Source organism: Schistocerca cancellata, chromosome 3 (assembly GCF_023864275.1).
Source record: "Schistocerca cancellata isolate TAMUIC-IGC-003103 chromosome 3, iqSchCanc2.1, whole genome shotgun sequence".
Classification (NCBI taxonomy): Eukaryota; Metazoa; Arthropoda; class Insecta; order Orthoptera; family Acrididae; genus Schistocerca; species Schistocerca cancellata.
The window spans coordinates 328,651,624-328,667,971 of NC_064628.1; the positions used below are offsets into that span (position 1 = coordinate 328,651,624).

Below are 16,348 nucleotides of genomic sequence, written 5' to 3' on the forward strand. Positions count from 1 at the left end.
AAATAGAGGTGTTTTGCAGGATATGCTTCCTGCAACCACCCTAGAAGGAAAACAAAGACAGAGGATGAGATGGTCAGATGAAGTTAACCGACACCTCATGTTCTGTTATTACCAAGCAACAAACCTAGGAACCAACACAACTGGATACAGATCACAAGTATACACAACATTTATTACCAGATACCCAGAATTAAAATTTTTAACAGAACAACGACTAGCTGATCAGATCCGTGTAATAACCAAAAATAACAGAATACCCCAGTCAGAATTAGAAAACATCAAACAACAAGTACAACAAATACTGGAACAAAATAATGTCAATCAGAAGAAGAAGAAAACACAGTAATGGACTCAAACATCCCAGAGCAAACAAACAACGAACAACATGCATCAATTAAACAATCAGAGGAAAACAAAATCTTAAGACAGCCACCAGAACAAGCACAAATAGAACACGAAGTGACATACATGTAAGATATAGAAGAGAAATTTCAGTTGACATACATAGAATACAAAGACACAAATACATACATTAGGCCATTCTTGGATAGACCACCAAATAACCCACAAGTCGAAACAACAATAAAAACTATCAACACAATCATACACAACAAAATAAATGAAAACACAACTATGGAAGAGTTACAACTACTGGTTTATATAGGAGCACTCACTACACTAAATATACACACTAGACGGAGATCAGAACCAACCAACACACAGAAGAAACCAACAAAACCAGCATGGCAACACAGGCTACAGATCAGAATAGAAAAACTGAGAAAAGACATCGGACAGCAAACACAATTTATAAGAAATGAAATGTCAGAAAAAAAAACGAAAAAGGTTAGGTAAACTCTCACAACAAGAAGTGATAGAGCAATTAGATGAAAAGAAGCAGAAATTACAAGCATTGGCCAAACGACTTAGAAGATACAAAAAAAGTGAAAATAGAAGGAAACAAAACCAAACATTCAACACAAACCAAAAGAAATTTTACCAGACAATAGATAACACACACATTAAAATAGACAATCCACCAAACATAACAGACATGGAACACTTCTGGAGCAACACACGATCAAACCCAGTACAACATAACAGACATGCACGGTGGATACAAGCAGAAACAGACACATACAAGATGATACCACAAATGCCTGAAGTGATGATATTGCAACATGAAGTCACCCAAGCAATTAATTCTATGCACAATTGGAAAGCCCCTGGAAAAGATAAAATAGTAAATTTATGGCTAAAGAAGTTCACCTCAACACATTCACATCTAACTAAATTATTTAACAGTTACATTGCAGACCCATACACATTCCCTGATACACTTACACATGGAATAACCTATGTGAAACCTAAAGATCAAGCAGACACAGCAAACCCAGCTAAATATCGCCCCATAACATGCCTACCAACAATATACAAAATATTAACTCCAGTCATTACACAGAAATTAATGACACATACAACACAGAACAAAATTATAAATGAAGGACAAAAAGGCTGTTGCAAAGAAGCACAAGGATGTAAATAGCAACTGATAATTGATGCAGAGGTGACATATCAAGCTAAAACTAAACAAAGGTCGCTACACTACGCATACATTGATTACCAAAAAGCTTTTGATAGTGTACCCCACTCATGGTTACTACAGATATTGGAAATATACAAAGTAGATCCTAAATTGATACAGTTCCTAAACATAGTAATGAAAAACTGGAAAACCACACTTAATTTCCAAACAAATTCAGATAATATCAAATCACAGCCAATACAGATTAAGCGTGGAATATACCAAGGAGACTCATTAAGTCCTTTCTGGTTCTGCCTTGCTCTGAACCCACTATCAAACATGCTAAATAATACGAATTATGGATATAATATTACTGGAACATACCCACACAAAATCACACATTTGCTATACATGGATGATCTAAAACTACTGGCAGCAACTAATCAACAACTCAACCAATTACTAAAGATAACAGAAGTATTCAGCAATGATACAAATATGGCTTTTGGAACAGACAAATGTAAGAAAAATAGCATAGTCAAGGGAAAACACACTAAACAAGATGATTACATATTGGATAACCACAGCGACTGCATAGAAGCGATGGAAAAAACAGATGCCTATAAATATCTAGGATACAGACAAAATATAGGAATAGATAATACAAATATTAAAGAAGAACTAAAAGAAAAATATAGACAAAGACTAACAAAAATACTGAAAACAGAATTGACAGCAAGAAACAAGACAAAAGCTATAAATACTTAAGCTATACCAATATTGACCTACTCATTTGGAGTAGTGAAATGGAGTAACACAGACCTAGAAGCACTCAATACACTTACATGATTACAATGCCACAAATATAGAATACATCACATACATTCAGCAACAGAAAGATTCACATTAAGCAGAAAGGAAGGAGGAAGGGGATTCATCGACATAAAAAACCTACATTATGGACAGGTAGACAATTTAAGAAAATTCTTTCTAGAATGAGCAGAAACAAGCAAAATACACAAAGCAATCACTCATATCAATACATTGGCTACACCATTGCAATTTCATAACCACTTCTACAACCCTCTAGATCACATAACATCAACAGATACGAAGAAAGTAAATTGGAAAAAGAAAACACTACATGGCTAGCACCCGTATCATCTAACACAGCCACACGTCGATCAAGACGCATCCAACACATGGCTAAGAAAAAAGGCAATATATACAGTGAGACGGAAGGATTCATGATTGAAATACAGGATCAAACAATGAACACCAGATATTACAGCAAGCATATTATTAAAGATCCCAATACCACAACAGATAAATGCAGACTTTGCAAACAACAAATAGAAACAGTAGATCACATCACAAGCGGATGTACAATACTAGCAAATACAGAATACCCCAGAAGACATGAAAATGTAACAAAAATAATAGATCAACAGCTTGCCTTACAACATAAACTTATAAAACAACACGTTCCCACATACAAGTATGCACCACAAAATGTACTGGAGAATGATGAATACAAATTACACTGGAACAGAACCATTATAACAGATAAAACACCACCACATAACAAACCTGACATCATACTCACCAATAAAAAGAAGAAATTAACACAACTAATCGAAATATCCATACCCAATACAACAAATATACAAAAGAAAACAGGAGAAAAAATTGAAAAATACATCCAACTGGCTGAGGAAGTCAAGGACATGTGGCATCAGGATAAAGTCGACATTATACCAATTATACTATCAACTACAGGAGTCATACCACACAATATCCACCAGTACATCAATGCAATACAGCTACATCCAAACTTATACATACAACTACAGAAATCCGTAATTATTGATACATGTTCAATTACCCGAAAGTTCCTAAAAGCAATATAACATATACCGTACAGTTAAAAGGAAGTCACACTTGATCAAAGTCCGTGTCACTTTCCATTTTTGACCAGACATAACGTCTGAGAAAAGGAATAATATAAATAGTAATAATAATAATAATAATAATAATAATGCAAACAACTTCAACAACAGGAGAGAGCATAACCTGAATAACGAAGACCAAAGAGTATCTCATAATGTATTGGTTAAATATGAGAAATTTTCAAGCTACAAATAACTGTGACAGCTGGAAAATCAAAAGATACAAGACTGCGATCATCCAGTACATGTCAAAATCAAACTTTTCAATCTAATAAGAGGCAGTTCTAACACAGCCTAAATCAGCAAGCCAACTTAAAGTTGAATAACGAGAAAAGAGGCAACAACCCAGTTATGGAAAGCTTTCTCAGAAACTAAAAAGAAGTACTACACTATTTGTGGGTGAACAAGGACTTTGGAACTGAATGCAACATCTGAAACTATTGAGAAGAGCGAAGACAGTAATAAATTGGACATCCCTGGCACCGATCAGCTAAACAGCTTTGACTCTAATACCTAACTAGACTCCAAGTGAGAATAGTTGAACACTAACACAGTATTGCAGATGGGAAACATCAGTGAATGGCTAATAATTAGAAAAACTCATTTTATACAGAAGAACCCAGCTAAAGGAGCAACACCTCAATATTACAGGCCAGTAACACATTTGTCCACCATGGTGAAGTTGCTGACAGGCATTACAGCTGACAAAATTGAGGACTTTCTGGAAGAATACGACATCTTATAAGCAGAGCAAAAAGATGACAAGCGAGTAGGCAGCAGTACAAAACACCAATTTCTGACTGACAATATGATTCTATAAAACTGCAAACACTAGAAAATAAATCTGAATATAACCTAGATTGACTAAAAAAAGTCTTTGGCTCACTGCCACACTGTTGGATCATAAATTGCCTGGAAACCATCAGAGTCAGCATCATCAGGAACATCACAGAAAATGGAACACTGGAAAACAGAACTACTTGTTGAAAAATAAAGTTATGGACTAGTCAACATTGAGAGAGGCATATTCCCCTGAGACTCATTGTCCCCATTGTTGTTCATGACTACCTTGATTCCACTGACACCCCCTTACAGAAACCAAACTGGGCTGTCAAACAGCAAGAAATTCTCAGAAAATCTCACCCGTGGGTGTGGATCACCTGAAGCTCAGTGGAAAAACTGAAAATGAAATCCAGTCTCTTGGCTTCACACTCCCACACTCCACATCTTCAGTAATGACATCAGCATCGAATTCAGCTTAAACAAGTGCACCACACTGGCCTTAAAGAAGGGCAAAGTAAAAAAAAAAAAAAAAAAAAAAAAAAAAAAAAAAAAAAACCATTGAAATGCCAAATGGACAAACAATCAAGCACCAACAGCCAGAAGCCTACAAATGATGATGATTTTGGGTTTAAAGGGACTAATCAGCCTGGTTATCACTCCCTAGTCTTATAGGAAATTCCTGTAAAATTATGTGAAACGAGGAAAGGAGAATTGTCAACTCCTGGGTCTGTGGTGACCTTATCATCATGGCCGAAACTTTACATGACAGTAGCTTAAGTTAGATAGTTAAAAGCGAGATAAAACACAAGGAACTAAAACCTGTAGCCAGTCACTGAAGGGTACACTAAGAAGCATCATCACAGTCAGTGTGACATAAATGGGGTCAGAAAGTCATGAAGACTATAAGGACTATACATATAATTAGCTTAAACAAATGATGGAAAATCCAGGCTGGAATGTAACAATATAATGAAAAGGAAAGTTGCTGCTCATCATATAGATGAGATACTGAGTTGCAGAATGGCACAACAAAAATACTGTTGGAAAGTTAGCTTTTTGCCAACAAGGCCTTTGTCAAAAATAGACACCACACACACACACACACACACACACACACACACACACACGATATGCACACTTGTAAACTCAACTCACACATGACTATAGACTGACAGCTGGAGTCAGACTGGTTCGCATCTCCACTACATGGTGAGTAGCAACCATCCTTTTCATTACATTGTTATAATTAGCTTCAATAGTAAGATAAATAAAACACACATGTAAAAATTTAAAACTGCATGACAGTACAGACAGAGAAAATAGCCAAAAATCACTGAGTGCACACCACAGTGCCCCCCCCCCCCCCCCCCTCCAACCACATCAACTACTGACATCAAACATTGAGGTTCACTACATAAGTTATAAAATCAACCTTCTCTAAGGAAATGTATGGATTTTGATAGCTGCTGTACCATCATCCACAAGTATCTAGGGCAGGGAGGTAGACAGGTTTATGGCTTGTCTCTCATCAGCCAGCAGGACACACTGTGAGAATATAGGATATCATGAGATGACTACCACAGCTGCATTGGAGGGTGTACTTGGGGCATAAAAGGAACTCAGGGGTAAGTTTGATGCTTGCCATTCCAAATCCCAGACTTTCAAAGTTTGATTCTGCAGTTGCAGTTTTAGGGCTGTGCCCGGTACTCCAAATGCAAATTTGTTTCCTATGTTGCTTCTTTAGCTAATTTGTCAGTGAATTCATTTTTGAGAATACCTATGTAGATTAGTGTCCAGATGAGTGTTATGATGGTTTCAGAGCTGTGGAGGTCACCTAATAGGTCTTGGATGTTAGCAACCATGAAGTTACTGAGTAGCATTGAAATATTCTTTTAAGTGCTCATGGAGTCACTACAAACTAGGAAGTCATTTTTGTGAAAGTTTTAATGTATTGCATAGCCTATGATACGGCATCCAACTCTGCAATGTATTCACTGCATGTTCTCAGCAGAGAATATTTCTCATGCCTCTGTGTGTGCAACAGCACAATCAACCCTGTGGTTGACTTCCAATCCATCTACGTAGATGGACTCAGAACTGAGTTAGTCATGGAGACCTGAACAGAGTAAATGCCTGAGAATGGCAGGGGCTGTCATCATTTTTCTTAGGAGCATGAAATAAGTGCATCGATTCATAGGACTGGGTACACATCACAGTGGGTTCCGAAAGGGAACTATATACGCAGAAAGAGTAGGCAGTGGGCGGTCCTTGCACAGAGCCTCCTATCGTACCACAGTTGGTCTACCAATATGTGGACTATTCATAAAAAGTCTGAACTGCTGATTACAATGCAGAGTCGAGTTCATGGATGGTTAGGCACTAGACAGACAGACTGCATGGTTCACCATGAATTGCTTGTGTCTGACCCTATGGGTGGGATACCACCTTTCACCAGGATGCTGTCTAGTGGGACTCATATGGAAGGCTTCAGTTGCTAACCCTGCATGACTGTGGTGGACAGCATCTACCAAGTTTGGTACTGATGGTACTGCTAACATGCACACAACACATACAAGTTCCAACAGAAGAAAATTAAAGATTTGTAGAATCACAGAACTGTGCAGTCTGCACCCCAGGAGGTGTTGTTGAGAAGTCTGAGGGTATTAAAGTGTCCTCATGTAATTCGTCTTGAGTTAGCATACATGCAGTACCCTGGTTAACTTATCAACAAATAAAATGAGTACAAATTTGAACATTTTAATGACTTCAATTAGCTGGCTACCAAGGTAAAGTTCTGGTTAAGGATGGGCACTTCAAAGTTGACAAAATTGAACAAGCCGGTTTTTGTGGGAGAAAATTGATATCCACAATTCATGGCTGAGTTATGTATTTTCTATATGGCCTCCTGAAGTTGGTGCCTTGCAGTGCTCAATGATGTAGAAAGGTAAGACAGGTAGAGTCATCCATATATATTGGTGGTGAAGATGTGGGTCCCAGTGCAGCCACAATACTACCGATCATACTCGCAAAGAGGGTTACACTCAGAACCCAACTCTGAGTATCCCAATTTCCTGTACTTATTGGTTGCCGAGGGCTGAACCTATCTGGACCCAGGACAGTGATATAGGAGATTCTGGATAAAAACTGGTAAGCAACCCCAAAAGTCCCACTCATGCAGTGTAGACAGAATGTGAGAAGCCTACAAATACTTAGGCATTTCACAGCTGGACGATATCAAGCATGGGCATGTAAGAAATATTTGGTCAGCAAAGATGTCAGGAAAATAAAACAGACTGAATGACAGCTATACCATCAAGGCACTCAATATCTGGGCTACACTCATTATCAGATACACTGGATCCAACTAGAGCTGGATAATCTGGATAGGAAACAAGAAAAACACATGACACTTCAACATGAGCTCCACTCCTAAAGTGACAGACAAGATGCACTTGCTCAGAAAAGCAGAATTGACAGCAAGAAACAAGACAAAAGCTATAAATACTTATGCTATACCAATACTGACTTGGAGTAGTGAAATGGAGTAACACAGACCTAGAAGCACTCAATACGCTTACATGATCACAATGCCACAAATATAGAATACATCACATACATTCAGCAGCAGAAAGATTCACATTAAACAGAAGGGAAGGAGGAAGGGGATTTATCGACATAAAAAACCTACATTATGGACAGGTAGACAATTTAAGAAAATTCTTTATAGAACGAGCAGAAACAAGCAAAATACACAAAGCAATCACTCATATAAATACATTGGCTACACCATTGCAATTTCATAACCACTTCTACAACCCTCTAGATCACATAACATCAACAGATACGAAGAAAGTAAATTGGAAAAAGAAAACACTACATGGCAAGCACCCGTATCATCTAACACAGCCACACGTCGATCAAGACGCATCCAACACATGGCTAAAAAAAGGCAATATATACAGTGAGACGGAAGGATTCATGATTGCAATACAGGTTCAAACAATAAACACTAGATATTACAGCAAGCATATTATTAAAGATCCCAATACCACAACCGATAAATGCAGACTTTGCAAACAACAGATAGAAACAGTAGATCACATCACAAGCGCATGTACAATACGAGTACTAACAAATACAGAATACCCCAGAAGACATGACAATGTAGCAAAAATAATACATCAACAACTTGCCATACAACATAAACTAAAAAAAACAACATGCTCCCACATACAAGTATGCACCACAAAATGTACTGGAGAATGATGAATACAAATTATACTGGAACAGAACCATTATAACAGATAAAACAACACCACACAACAAATCTGACATCATACTCACCAATAAAAAGAAGAAATTAACACAACTAATCGAAATATCCATACCCAATACAACAAATATACAGAAGAAAAAATTGAAAAACACATCCATTTGGCTGAGGAAGTCAAGGACATGTGGCACCAGGATAAAGTTGACATTATACCAATTATACTATCAACTACAGGAGTCATACCACACAATATCCACCAGTACATCAACGCAATACAGCTACATCCAAATGTATATATACAACTATGAAATCTGTAATTATTGATACATGCTCAACTACCCGAAAGTTCCTAAATGCAATGTAACATATACCGTACATATACAGAAGTCACGCTCGATCAAGGTCTGTGTTACTTTCCACCTTTAACCAGACATAATGTCTGAGAAAGGAAAGAAATAATAATAATAATAATAATAATAATAATAATAATACTAGCAGCAGCAGCAGCAGTAGTAGTAGTAACAATAACGATAATATACATCAATAAAACAAAATATAATGAAAAATACCAATACAGGAAATAGGTTCTCTTAAGAGAGAAGGAGAAGAGACACTGTTAAATAATGGTGAAACTGTGGAAAGACAGCAGTGTGTAAACCCCAAACAAGTGTTTGGTGAGAACGAACTCCCTTTTTGATGTTGCATTGCCAAATCCAAAAGTGTCATGAATATTAGTGTAAAGAACCAAAATGGTTTAAGTACCCATGTTCCTGCAATTATTTTCTGTATCACATTTACTGATCAAGATAACTTTTGGCAACTCAGAGAGGGTGAATGGTTTGTGGCCATGCTAGTATGAAATGCTGGACAGAACTTTTCATTCTGTTGATAAATCACACTAGTCCTCTTATTAATTTCTATCTCCCTGATTATGTACATTATGTGTTGGAGTATTTCACACTGGCAGAATGCATGGGGCTTATCTTTCGAAACGCCAGCTCACATGTTTAAGACTTAGTAAGTGTACGACATGATTATTTTTGAAAGGTGTAGAAAGGATTTTTGGCAAAGTTTATCTCATTTCCGTGCATCACTCACGGACAACCCATCTTAGATTTACATTTGTACTCTGAAACCTACTATGAAGTGCATGACAAAGAGTCCTTCCCATGTACCACTATAACTTTGCCACTCTCCAGTTGGAGCAAGTCGGCTGATTTCATGTCACTCCAGAATGTACTCCATTGCCTACCTTAGCTACATGAAGGTAGTGTGTGCAATGGCAATACATAGTCACTAAAAATGTAGTGTTTATTTGTGTGCAGAGTTGTGCATAGCAATTTTTAATATTATTTACAAAAATAAGCAAAGAAGGTGTACCTGGTCCTAGCAACCAGTCAACATTTGTGTCTTTCTATTACACATTAATCCATTACAAGTTTGTTTCTTTTATAAGATATAATATGGCTGCTCAAGGAGGAGGTGCGGCTTGTCCCGGCAATCAATGTGCAACAAGCCACTCACAAGCTTTTGCTCTCAGCATCCTCTGCTCAGGGGCCAACTTAAAGTGTGTGCTATCTGTATTATGGCTGCTTCTCATTCCATTCTCATTTAGAGGGCAAGAAGAGTGACTGCCTAAATAAATCTGTATGTGTTATAATTAGTCCAATCTTGGGACAGTCCCTAAGGGTGCAATACATACTGTGTTCTAGTACAATATTGGAAAATTACAGAATCCCTTGACACAAGTGACTAAGATATGCCATATTTGCAAAGGACTCAACAAGAGAGGGCAGTTAATGCGATGATCAGCTGCACACCAAACCAGGAACCTTGTTATCAGCCACAAAATGTTGCACATTTTGCAGCAGCTTTCCACCTACAGAGCCAGCAGTAGCCAGTTTTCCATATCGTAAAGAGCTCTGTCTGTTTCTGCAACACGGTTATCACATCTCAACTGCACAGATGTGATATGTTTGTGCAATTGACAGAGTTTGAGCGAGGGTGTTTAGTAGGTCTGTGGGAAACTGGGTAGTCATATTGCAGAAATGTGATACATGTGGAGCAAGAGGTCTCCACATTGCATCAAGGTTGTTGCCAGATCTCAGCAGAAGGTCCCCATGCCCGTCAGCCTGAGTCCGGACAGCGGCAATGCACAGGTGCATGCCACAAGGCTGTCGCATTTTACAAAGTGCAGTATTGTACTACACAAAAAATTCACAACAAATTGGGGACACTGTAGCTCCAGGAGTATCAGTGAGAACCCTTTGCAACCATCTCCATCAAGCAGAGCTATGATCCTGTGTCTCATTAGAGCATCTTCTGCACACACTCCAACATCGTGTAGCAACAGGCACTTGTGCACAAACAAATGGGAACTTGTCTTCAGTGATGACAGTTGCTTCTACTTAGGTGCCAGAAATGGTCACAGGTGTATCTGGCATCGTACAGGTGAGCACGACCTTCTGGAGTGTACATGACAGAGGCACATAGGGCCAAAATGCAGCATCGCAGTGTGGTGAGCCATATCTGACAATGGCTTTTCTCTTCCAGTGATCATGGAGAGAACAATGAACAATGAAGGGACTTCCAAATCATCATTCAACCCTTCATGCCACCATTCATGCACCAACAAGGTGATGTGGTTTTACAACACGACAGTGCACATTTACATGTATCCCGTGCCATCCAACTTGCTTTCCAAGGCGTACATCAACTACCTCGGCCAGCGCAATCCCTACATCTTTCCCCCACTGAGACCATTTGTGACTGTTTGAAACGTGATCTTGCAAGGTCTGCCAGACTGTCAGGATATCTGGCCCAATTGAGGCACCAGGTAGTATTTGCAGGGTAGGCCATTCCACAAGATTACATTCATCACCTCTATAATCATCTCCATGGGAGAACTGCAGGCTTCACTTTTGCAAAAGGAGTGTATACAGAGCACTAACACTGGCATTTGACTATACACGGATGGGTATGGCACTGTCTGTGTGATTGTCGTTGCTGGTTGGTTTAACAATCAAAATGCCCAAACAACGAGGTCATCAGTCCCGCCTGCCTGGAACAGGCAAACCAAAACTGCACACCAAAGAAAGGTCAAGTGTGTGAAACACAAGGAAAGAAAACTCCAAGGTCTAACAGAGCCCTTCAAAGGCAGAAAGTGCCATGGGGGATATACCCCCTTCCACTTACAAGAGGCGCCCCATCCAACAATAATTCACAGAAAAATACTAGTGACAGTGACAGGGCAAGAGAATCACGGTAAACATAGGAAGAACACAAAGTAAAAAAGAACATGCAAGAAGGGGGAGAAGAGTGAAAGAACAGGTGGGGCAGACCACCAAGCCCAGCCAGATACCTATTGTCTAGTTAAGGCAGAGGAGGTAACAGGCCATTCTGCCAACTCTTCAATGGGCTGACAAGGCTAAGGCACCTTCCATTAGACTGAGTGATAAAAAACCCCTTCACAGATAAATTGCAAAACCAGGTCAGAGTCTACCACAGAACGGCTAGGTTAGGACAGCCCAGCAAAATATGGACCACCATGAAACTGGCACCACAACAACAGTGGGTCAGATCCTCAGACAGAGGAGATGACCATGAGTCAACAAAGTATGGCCATTGTGGAGCCCTTGTGAGAGGCCTCCATAGGGGACCTCCACAAATTCGTTATATCCTTTATATTGCCTCTAGTTCATCCAGTGAAGTCTGGGTATACAATTCCATATTCCAAATCCTTAAAATTTGGCAGTATGATACAGATCAAAGATCTATTTCCAGAATACTTATCTCAAGAGGTGGCTTGCCAGTAGCTAGTCTGGCCAGACTGTCAGCGACTTCATTCTTCAGGATCCAGATGTGACCCAGGGTTCACATAAAGACCACCAACAGCCACACTGAGGGCAAAAAGGTAATCCTGGACAGTCAGGACCAAGGGATCATGAAGCGTATAAACTGCTCAACGAGTCGCTAAAGTTAAGGAAGGACTCTCCAATGCAGTAACAGATATGCTCAAGAGCACAAGAAATAGCTACCATCTCTGCAGTGAAAACAATGCAGCCATTTGGCAAGAACGGGAGTTCATTACATAGTGCATGAACATAAGCAGAGCCAGTGTGACCAGAAACCATCAAACCATCAGTATAGACTACTTCTGAACCACGAAATGCGCCAAGAATGGAGAAGAATTGGCAGCAGATGGCTTGAGGTGGAGCCAAGTCTTTCGGATCTTGTCATAGGTCAAGACAGAACTGTGGACGGGACATGAACCATGGGGTTGAGTGTGAGATGGCCCAGAGAAGAGGTGGTAGAGGGGAATCTGGAGTTCTGAAAAAAGGAACTGTATGCAAATGCAGATGGAAATGCTGTTGGTGCTGAAACTGTAATGGTGGAACACCAGCCTCTGCTGCAGCTGATCATGGGGCTAGTCCAAAAGGTCTCAGTTGCCAGTCTTCTCCCAACAGTGTATCAGGTCCAGCATTTGTAGCATCAAAGGTGATGCTGAGCCATATGTGAGATTCCCATAATCTAGACAGAACTGGAACAATGCTTTGTAGAGCCGGAGCAGAATACAGCGGTCCACGCAGCAGTTGGTAGTGCTGAGACATTGAAGAGTATTGAGCTGCGAACAACATGTCTGCTTTACTGACAAAGTTGGAGAAGCCATGTCAACTGGGAATGAAAGACCAGTTCCAAAAGACCAATGAGAGACCAACGCATTCAGGGACGCCCATCAAGGTACAGATCTGGATGGGATGCACTCTAACATGACGAAAGAAACGCCTAATGCACATCTTGGCACCCGAAAATTGGAAACCATGAGTGAGAGTCCAAGATTGCATTCAGTGTATTGCTCCTTGGAGTGTGTTCAGCCACAGCCACTGTGGATAAACAAAAATACATGAAAAAGTCATCAGCATACAAAGAGGGAAAGATTGTACATCTCACAGCCACCACCAGATCACCAATAGCCACTAAAAGTGAGGGACACTTAAACCAGAACTACATTCTCCTGCAGATGGAAATTGCTAAGGGAGGTGCTAACCTGTACAGGAAGTGTTAGATAAAAATCAGGAGCGGGCACCAGAGGCCCCATTTACACAAAGTGGCAAGGCTGTTTTGGCACCATGTGGTATCATAAGCTCTATGCAGATAGAAGAAGACTGTAACAAGGTGTTGACACCAGGCAAAAGCCGTTCAGATTGCAGACTCAAAGTAGACTAAATTATCTGCAGTAGAACAACTTTGGTGAAACCACCAGGAGTGGAGCCAAAATGTCCTATGATTCAAGGATCCAATACAACTCACTACACATTCAAGTAACCTGCAAAGGACATTCATTAAATGGATCGAATGATAGCTGTCCATCTGAAGAGGCAGTTTACCAGATTTCAAAGCTGGAACAAAAATACTTTCTTGCCACTGGGAAGGGAATTCCCCTCACTCTCCAATAAGTGTTTAAGCATTTGGTTGTGCACCTAGTCCAGTCAAGAAGTCGTGTTGGGGCAGATAGCACAGGCGCTAGCACATTCCCACTCGCTACAGGGGCATTACAAGGCTCCAAGTGACAAGGAACAAAAGATACAGGGAGGCATTCCAGACGGTGTTTGAGAAGATCGAATGCGGGCAGATAGTTGATGGATGCCGATGCCAAGGCCAAGGCAAAATGCTGAGTAAAATGTTCAGCGATATAGTCTGTGCAGGCGAGGATAACATCGTTCAGGAAAATTTCTGGGACACCTGTAGGAGGGTGGTGGCCAAAATGCACCTGATCTTTGCCCATACCTGCTAAGAGGAAGTACACAGCCCTATGGCAGTGACATATCATTCCCAACAAACCTGTTTCTGGCATTTAACTAGATAACAGTACTGGTCATGAAAGCATTTATAGGCCAGGAGGTGGTCGAGAGATGGATACCATTTGTAGCATTGGAGGGCACAACAGTGGTCTTTAATAACTGCAGCAATTATGGCATCCACCAAGGGACAGTCTTCTATTGGGGAGAACCTGAGGAAAAGGGAATCGCTGAAGCAACAGCTGAAAGGATGGCGTCACTCGAACTCTGTAGAGACTCATCAGTGCCACCATGTGGTGGAGCACGTGGTATGGCAGCCAAGAGAGAGGCATCCCAATTCGCATTAGCAGAGGTCCACCTGGAAGGACATCCAAGTGACTGATGCTGAAGGGAAGATGAAACAATCAGAAAATGATTGCTGTCACACAAATCATCATGGACTACCCATTGAAGAGAGGAGAGGAATCAAGGGCTACAGAAGGAAAGATTAATGGCCACAGAAGTGCCGCATGCCACACTAAAGTGTTCAGGAGCTCTGGTGTTGAGGAGGCAGGTCTTCAACCCTGCCTCTGTCAGTGGTCACAGTACCATCCCACAGAGTATTATGGGTGCTAAAATCCCCAAGGAGAAGGAAGGGGGGAGGGGGCTGTCAAAGGAGGGCAGAAAGTGTAAGAGGCCAGTCTGTGGGGAGACAGAGACTACATATTGTTACTGCCCAGTCTAAATGGATCTGAACAACCACTGTTTCCAGTGCAGTTTGAAGAGGAACCCAGGAGCTAACAATGTCAGTTTAGATCAATTTACAGACACCACCAGAGGCTTGCAAGGCCAACCCTGTTCCAGTAGAAGGCTTGGAAACAACAAAAATTTGCAAATGAGAATCCATAAAATGACATTCCTGCAATAAAATACAAGCTATGTGTTAGAGCGAAGGAAGAGATTGCAATTCCAGAAAATGATAAACATTATAATTCCATTGGTCATATGGACATCAAACAGGCAAGAATTGATAGTTGTGCCGAGTCTGTGTCTGTCACCGATAAGGCAGGAGGAACATCCGCGAATTTAGGTTGGTTGGTGGTTGAGAGGGAGGAGCGACACTCCTAAGGATGTCAGGAGGGCCTCATCTCGAAACCACCTTCCTCCTTTGGACGGCGAGAGGTGGTGTGGTCAGGAAGAGAGTCAGTCACAGCAGTATCCAGATCCAAAACAGAATGAGCAGCCTTGAGGCCCACGGAGTATGGGTCCTGCAAACTGAGACACTGGAAACAGTGCACGGGAGGTGGAACATAGGACTTCAAGTCACACTGGGTAAACAGTAACTGACTTTTTCCAGAGGGGTATCCCCCTCAAAACACAGGATGAAAGTGCAGTTATCATCAAGATTGGACAAGCCAGATGAAACGGACACCGTGCTGCGACAGATTAGTCCCGACTTTCTCATCAAATTGAAGGAGCTGGTCCCTGTGGAAAATAATGTCCTGTGTCATATTTAAGGACTTGAGGAGTAATGCTCACTGGGATGTCTCCTAAGGACTCACAAGCACAAAGACAACTTGACTTAGTAAGATATGATTTGGTTCCCTACTGATCAAAAACTCTTCAGTCACTAAGGGAGTCAACTTCATCAAATTTATCTTCAACGTGTTCTACAAAGAAACAGCAGTTTGGTAATGGCGAGAGGCTCCCCATCTGTCCTGGAACAAACCAAGTAGCAGGGAAAGTGTTTTGCCCCAAGCCAGTGTCCTGGCCCTCCTCACAGGGAGTGGCAGGCAAAGGAAGCAAAAGTAGAACCCGAGAGAGAACTGTCCCTATCCGAAGAGACAGCAACAGAAGAGTGGCCAGAAATATGGAGCTTAGCATGCTTCATGTCTGGAGTGTCTGCTCTGGTACCACCCACTGCAATCGGGTTCACCCCATTGGTGCCACTAAGAAGCATCAAGGGCCACCTGGCACAGCGGTCATCGTTGGGAGTTCCGATAATCAACTTCTCCTAGGCATACACGAAGTGGTCATAGCT

At 40.8% G+C, this 16,348-nt stretch overlaps 1 protein-coding gene across 1 annotated transcript in view; it reads right to left on the reverse strand.

Moving 5' to 3' along the window:
* The window catches only part of LOC126175023 (sugar transporter SWEET1-like), a 43,363-nt gene that overhangs the window by 1,482 nt on the left and 25,533 nt on the right, over positions 1-16,348 (reverse strand). The window lies entirely within an intron of this gene.